Source organism: Giraffa tippelskirchi, chromosome 7 (genome assembly GCF_054371585.1).
Source record: "Giraffa tippelskirchi isolate mGirTip1 chromosome 7, T2T-mGirTip1v1.2.pri, whole genome shotgun sequence".
In the NCBI taxonomy this organism is placed as follows: Eukaryota; Metazoa; Chordata; class Mammalia; order Artiodactyla; family Giraffidae; genus Giraffa; species Giraffa tippelskirchi.
The window spans coordinates 131,267,733-131,275,059 of NC_137281.1; the positions used below are offsets into that span (position 1 = coordinate 131,267,733).

Consider the following 7,327-nt stretch of genomic DNA (forward strand, 5'->3'; position numbering starts at 1 on the left):
CTGCTTTTTAAACATGTATTCATAATGTCTTGAATCTTTTGTGCTTTTTATTTTCTAAAAGCAGGGTTCTTTGTAATATGTACTCAGTCATTGTTTAATTTATTTTTGTTTTTCTTCCTTTGTTTTTAATGAACTACCTCTTACTAGAATTTTTCTGGTTTCATTCTTTCTAAGTACCTGTGAAGATAGGAAATATATATGTATTCTCGTAGTCCTGAAGACTGAGTAAGAATTTATACATTTTTTAGACTGTATGTCCCCAAGTCTGTTTTTCCTCATAGTTTGATCATTTTGTTTGTCCTTTTTCTATATCCTTCCTAGTTTTGCTATGTGCTCTGTATATGAAGATAGTAACACCAAGTTAACACTTGAAAGAGTTGGTTCCTGGCATTAAGAACAGGAAAGGATTCATTTTTATCTTTGTGTGTGTGTTACTTTTTAAAATACATCTAGGTTTACTTTGTCACTGTGTACTACTATTTTAGTAGCCCCAAACTATGATTCATTCAGTATTTATTGACTCTCTGCTGTGTACCTTGTATAGTTTTAGATCCTATAAATGCTACAATAGTAAGACATGGACCTCTGCCCTTGGAAGGGTTACAGGTTAGCAGAAGTGGATGTGTACACAACTGATGATACAAAACAGAATGTGTGTGTGCCATCAAGAGATCCATTGCTTGTTGCCAATGTAGTTAGTTCTGACCAGTGCGCCAAGGAAACTTCATAGAGAAGGCTTCTGACCTTGTTCCTGAAGAATGAGGAGAATATCCATAATTGGGGTTTACTCCAGCCTAAGTGAACTGATTTCTCTGCACAAAATCTTAAAGCATTTGGCATTGAGATGAGGCATTACCAAAATAATTTACAATTAGACCACAAAGAACTTGAAAGCCATATTAAACCAGTAAATAAAACTGAAAATTCAGTTTCCCAATATTTTCATCCCTAAAGTGAGACTCCTCCGTCCTCTTGACTTACAATTTTCCACAGCACCCTTTTCCCCAAAGTAGTGCTGTTTCCCATAAGCACATCATCTGTAACGAGGCACTTAAAATTTCACCTTGTATTTGTTTCTATTCAGGTTTTATCTTTCTGGAATATAAGCTCCATAAGAACAAAGCTCCATTTCTTAAGTTTGAAATCTCTTAAGTGTACTAGGCCAGGAATAAGTGTACTACTGTCAGTTGTATGGATTCAGTATTAGCATTATCTCTTGCAGTAAACATAGAACTGTCTTTTGAGGCATTTGGATGATTATTATGAGGTTGTCATTACTGAATAATATAAAACATAAGGTCTCTAGCTGAAATACAACTTTATAGATACTATAAAGTGGCAGACACCAATGATTGAGGTTAAGAAACAGAGCCCTCTGTTAAGGGTTGAATTGTGTGCATTAGAGATGTTGCAAGTTCTAGCTCCTGTGAATGTAGCCTTATTTGCAGGTGTAACCACATTAAGATGGGATTATTAGGGTGGGCTCTAATCAGACACTAGGACTGGTGTCATTATACAAAAAGGAAAATGCCATGTGAGATAGAAACGGGAAAACATAGCAACAGACCGAGATTGGAGTTAGGCACCAGCAAACCAGAGAACACCAAGGGTTGCTGCTGCCACAAGAAAGCTAAGAGAAAGAGGTAAAGAACAGATTCTTCAAGAGAGCCTTGAAGATCATGACTCTCCTTGCACTTTGATTTCAAGCTTCTAGCTTTCAGAATTGGGAGACAGTACATTTCGTTTAAGTCACTCAGTTTGGGGCACTTTGTTTATGGCAGCTTTAAGAAACCAGTACAGCCTTCTTAATTCACTAATTTTCAATACATGTTTATTGAACATCTGCCAGGTAGTAATTTAGGTGCCTGAGATACATTGGAGAGCAAAGACAAAAATCCTGCCTTTGTGGACCTACGTTCCAAGGATGTGGTCAAAGTAAAGCAAATAATAATAACAAAAATTAGAAGATATCTTCTATAGAAAAAAATAATGTAGGATGACGTGAATGGGGGGGCTAATTGCCAGTTAAAGTAGGGTGATTGAGGGGCTTATCGTGACTCAGACAAATTAGGCAAGTGTGACACAAGAAATGTATTTGGTCTCTGCCTGTAGTTTTTGACACAGCTCCTAAAATCCTTGTTGATTCTTGCATGATATGGGTGTTAGGAGCAGCTTACACAGAGCTTCTAAATCCCTTAGAATTTCCTGGGGAATAGAAGTGCCTTTTGTACTTCTCACCAAAAGGTGACTCTTGGAGGGCTTTTGCATGACTTTAGGATGAGAGCTGGTCACCAGAAAGTCTTAAGTCATGTTTTGAAGGAGAACTGCCTGCCCCATTCTCTAGGGAGAGGACAGGGTTTGGAAATTGAGTCAATAACTGATCATGCCTGTGTGATGAAGCTTCCATAAAAACCCCTATCATAAAGGGTTCACGGAGCTTCCAGAATGGTGAACATGTTCAGGTGCCTGGGAGAGGGCATGCCAAGGAGAGAACATGAGAGTTCCATGCTCCTTCCCCATACCTTGCCTTAAGCATCTCTCCCATTTAGCTCTTCCTGAGTTGTATCCTGTATAATACAACGGGAATAAGCAAACTTTCCCGGAGTTCTGTGAGCCAGTCTAGGAAATTAACAAACCTCAGGAGAGACAGTGGGAACCCCTGATTTATGGTGGGTTGGTCACAAATTGGGGAGGCCTGGACGTGGAATCCGCATCTCATAGAACATTCAGTTTAGACAAGTTGGTCCCTATCCCACTCAGAACACTGAACAACTTTTCGTCCTAAATGAGCGACTTTATCAGTTTCAGCTTTATCCCTCCTTTAGTCTGCTTTCCCTATAGATAAGATTTATTTACATCATAGAATGGCCCCTGCTTCCTGAGAACACCAGAAATCCAGAGGGCGCCCTCATTTCCTTAGACCCTCTCCCACATCCTCTGACTAAAACACAGATCCTGTAGTAGATTCTAACACCCTCTTACTCAGACACCCTACAGGTGTCCCTCGCTGCAAGGGGTTGTAAGTCTAACGTGTTCAACTACAGGAGTTTGTTTTTTGGTCTTTGGCTGAAGGGCATTGTCAGGTGGGAGGAGAAAATGGTGAGCTTGGGCCACTGTGGGGTAACTTGCTCCAAAGAGGAACAGAGAAATACGGTAAAATGGTAGCTTGCAGGGAAACTAGGTCAAAGTTTTTCGTTTTGTTTTAAGATAGAGAATTAACAGCATGTTTGTATGTTGAGGGGAAAAACCGAGAGAGACAAATTGGTCCTTTAGTAGCAGGAAAGCTAGTGGATAACACGCGGCGTAAAGGAAATAGTAATTCAGGTTAGAACCTGTGTCCTTCACCTACAGCGGCCGGTGAGTGAAATCCTGGAACGTGACTGGCTGTGGTGTGCACGTTCTCTTCCTGATTATTTCAAATTTCTTAGTGAAGAGGGTAAAAAAGCAGAAGTCCTACATTCCATAATACTTAGTAATAATTGCCCTTTCGAAGTTTCACATCTCAGTTCTTTTGTGCTTTGGTTTCAAAGAGCCTCTCCTTTACCGGAATGGTAACTTGCTGGTATCTATCCAATTGGATGGATAGATTCCAAATAAGTCCCACGAGCAGTGGAAGAAAACCTGATTTTGCCCTGGTTCTCACAACAGCATGGAACATTTCTCACTGTATATTTCTCCAGAAGACATTTCCCCACCCCTACCCCAGGAAAGCCCTATATTGAGAAGAAAAACAGTAAAATAAACAAGAGAGAACTTCGAAGTCCTCCGACTCTCTGCTTTTCCATGAGATCGCTTAAGTTTTAGAAAAGTTGCCAGTATTGAGGCTCCTAATTTGGTTCCGATTAAATAAAAAACCGCCCTCTCTCAGCAATAATACAGGAAGGCACAGTAACACAGAAGATCAATTTCAACTGTAAACATTGGCCGTTTCAGTTTCCTCAGTGAAGGAAGAGCTAAGAGAGGGATACGAGAAAGGAATAGGAACGTGCGCTTTTAAGTACGCAAGCGCAATTTGAGAACTGTTTAATTTGCAAACTCTTTTTTCCAGAGATTCGGTTAATATTAACAGTATCTAAAATCGGTTTAAAAACAAAAACAAAAACAAAAAACCTTTATGTGTTACAATGCTGTGGAGAGACCTCGGAATGGTAAGCAAAATAAAAAACCAAAAAGACCGCATACGCCCAACGTGGGGCTCGAACCCACGACCCTGGGATTAAGAGTCCCATGCTCTACCGACTGAGCTAGCCGGGCGCCTGGGTAGGAAAGTTGATTTTTCACCTCTTGAAGTGTTTAACTATATTTGATTTTTTTTGTTTGTTTTCTTACACTTCTTTATTGGTATAAAAAAAAATTATGTCATACTATGAGATGTTAATTTCCAAACTGGTTTTAAAAATTCTTTAAAACAATTCTTTAACTGTACTTATATTTAGTAATTTTTAGTGTGGGCGTATCACAAGGGCACTGAAAAGTTACGTGTCTGTCATTACAGAATCACTGAATTTTTTTCTTAAGTGTTTTAAAATATTTACTACCCAAGAAGTTGTCTTCTTTACATAAACACGTATCAAGATTGTTCACTTTCTATCGGATGTCATAATGGATTCCTACCACTTTGGACGTAGCATGAATACAAAATTTTTAATGAAGTTAGTTAGACACGCGGAAGAACAATGGAGCTTAGTTATTTCCCTTTAATATGATCTAGTCAAGGAAAGGTAAATTGAGGAAGAGGAAACCGGTTCAGTTAAAATTAGCCCTCTTCCCAGTAATTGCCTGACAATTCAGAGATAGGACCCTCAGAGGTTGTTATTACACATCCATCACAAAAGACAGGCCCAGAGGAAAGGATTGTAGAGTCTGAGTCTTATGGTAAAGAACTAATTCTAGGAGAAAAGAACTAATTCTGATCAAATTATGACAAGCTGAGATAATGGAATAATCTACAGAAATACATATATTCTGAGATACTAGTGCAGTTCTCTAGATAAGGAAATCTGCAGATTTCTGTGAAGGGAGTGGTGTCTATTCTACTGCTCAGAAGAGCAAGATAAAATCTAATTGTAAACCTGGGAGTCACAAAGAATTCTTAGGATACTATTTCTGAAACCCTAAAACACAGTTTTTACAAGTTAAACACATTGGGCATCACGATTCCTGGGCTATTTTAATTAAAACAGTAATAAAGTATGTCATAAACTATGTTTAGATTCCTCAAAGTGCCCCTAGGATATAAGTAGAATATTTACAATTTTCAAGCTTCAAATATTAATGCAATCATTCACCAAAAATTTTTTTTTCTTGCAGTTGCAAATTCTGGTGTATTGTAACTATTTTATAACTTGGTGGAATGTACCTGGGAAGTGAATTTGTATTTATTTGCATTTTCAACACAATTATTAAGTACCTACCATGTGCAAAGCACTATTCCAATAGATAGAAGTATAAACAGACTCTGATAACCTCAAAAGCCTTATCACCCTATAAGAAAGATATATGTGTAGATTACATACTGATTTTATATGCACTATTTCCAAAAGTAACTTAAAGTAATTAAAACACATCCATACTCACACCTTTTAAATTTTCTAATGAATCAGGCAAATAATCACGAACCTTAGACCATAACTCAATGCATTTTTCCAAGGTACAAGATAAATCAACAATCCAGCCCCCACATAAACAGTTCATATGATAATGGGTTCAGAAAGAGCTCCAAATTCATAACTGTTAATGAATACACAGTAGGCCTAGGCACTCAAATTGTGTTTATCACACACAAACAGGAAAGTTAATTAAGGGTTTAACTGGATCCTTAAACAAGTTTGGAGTACTTGTAGTTTACCTTCAAGGTGAACCCTCCTAGGACTATACTCTAGCTTTCTTCAGCATTTTCTTGGCCTCAAATCCCCATTTGCTTCCTGCATTGGTAGGAGAGTTCTTTACCACTAGTAACACCTGGGAAGAAGTCCTTTCTTGGCCTCCAGTGGTCTAACTCAGGACTCTTCATGAAGAAATTACAACTAGGATATTTCAGTGAGGGTTAGACAAATTAAACTGCTAGTCTTCCAAGTATATCCATATCCTTTTTATCCATTTATTCATGAATAAAAACTTTTAATTATAATGCTTCATTAACAGGAAGAAGCAAATGAATTTCCTTTTCCCTTTACTTTCTACGTTTAATTCTTCAGCAAGCCTGCACATCTAAAATCCATCCACATATTTCCACCTCCACCGCAACGACTCTACTCACTCTCCATTACTGCTTGCACACTGGACTGCAAGATTTCCAACTAGTCTCTGTATTTCTATTCTTCCCTGTATTTATCTTTCTCCACACAGAAGCAAGAGACTTCATTTAATAATCATATCATTCTGCTTTAAAAGCTGCTAATGATCTCATAGTATAATGCCAATAAAGCACAGAAGTCTGCGCTTCTACTCTTTCTTCTATAGTATAATGCCAATAAAGCATAAACGTCTCTGTGCTTCTACTCTCTTATATTTATCATTCAGCAAGAGACTTCATTTAATAATTATATCATTCTGCTTACAAAACTGTGATGATCTCATAGTATAAAGCCACAAGGAAAGAGAAAATTAGAAAACCACCATTTGTAAACCATCATCATAATAAGAATCATCAGATACTATAATTAGTGGGTAAAAGGTGGAGGAATAGAAGGATATTTACATAGTCTCCAGGTATTTCTGCATAAGACATTTATAAATTACAAAGGGCAAAATTGAAACTACAGTGGAGAAATCTAAGGCAAGTGATCAAAGTTAACATCATCACTAGTGGAACAAATTGACACAATGTGCCTCCTAACATAAGGTTCTAATATGAATAGAAGGTTACTTTTGTGGCATTCCTGACAAAAATGCATTTATCCAAATTGAATCATGGAAAAACATCATACAAACTTAACCTGTGGAATATCCTATAAAGTAAATGTTTTTTGTCAATAGTGTTAATGCCATGAAACCTAAAGAAATTTTAAGAAAGTATTTTCCAGATTAAAGGAGACTAGAGACATGACAACTGAATACAACATGTGATCTTGGATTTTCTTTTGCTGTGAAGGGCATTATTGAGGGATTTGCCAAAATCTGTAAACAAAGTCTGTAGATTAAAAAAAAAAAGGAATGGTAATTTTCTGATTTTCACAGTTGTAGTGTGGATATTTAAAATGATGTTCTTTTGGGGGAAATACACACAAAGTATTTAGCAGTTTAAAAAATGCTGACGGCTTCCCATTTAAAATCAGATTAAAATTCGAACCATTATGAAATCTGATTCCATATCCACTTCTCTGAT

The 7,327-nt window shown here is 37.3% G+C and overlaps 1 non-coding gene across 1 annotated transcript; it reads right to left on the reverse strand.

Annotated features, from left to right (window-relative positions):
• Nucleotides 1-4,181: 4,181 nt before the first annotated feature.
• On the reverse strand, nt 4,182-4,254 carry TRNAK-CUU (transfer RNA lysine (anticodon CUU)). The gene has a single exon. It is a non-coding gene; the product is annotated as a tRNA-Lys (tRNA).
• Between the last annotated feature and the right edge of the window lie 3,073 nt (nt 4,255-7,327).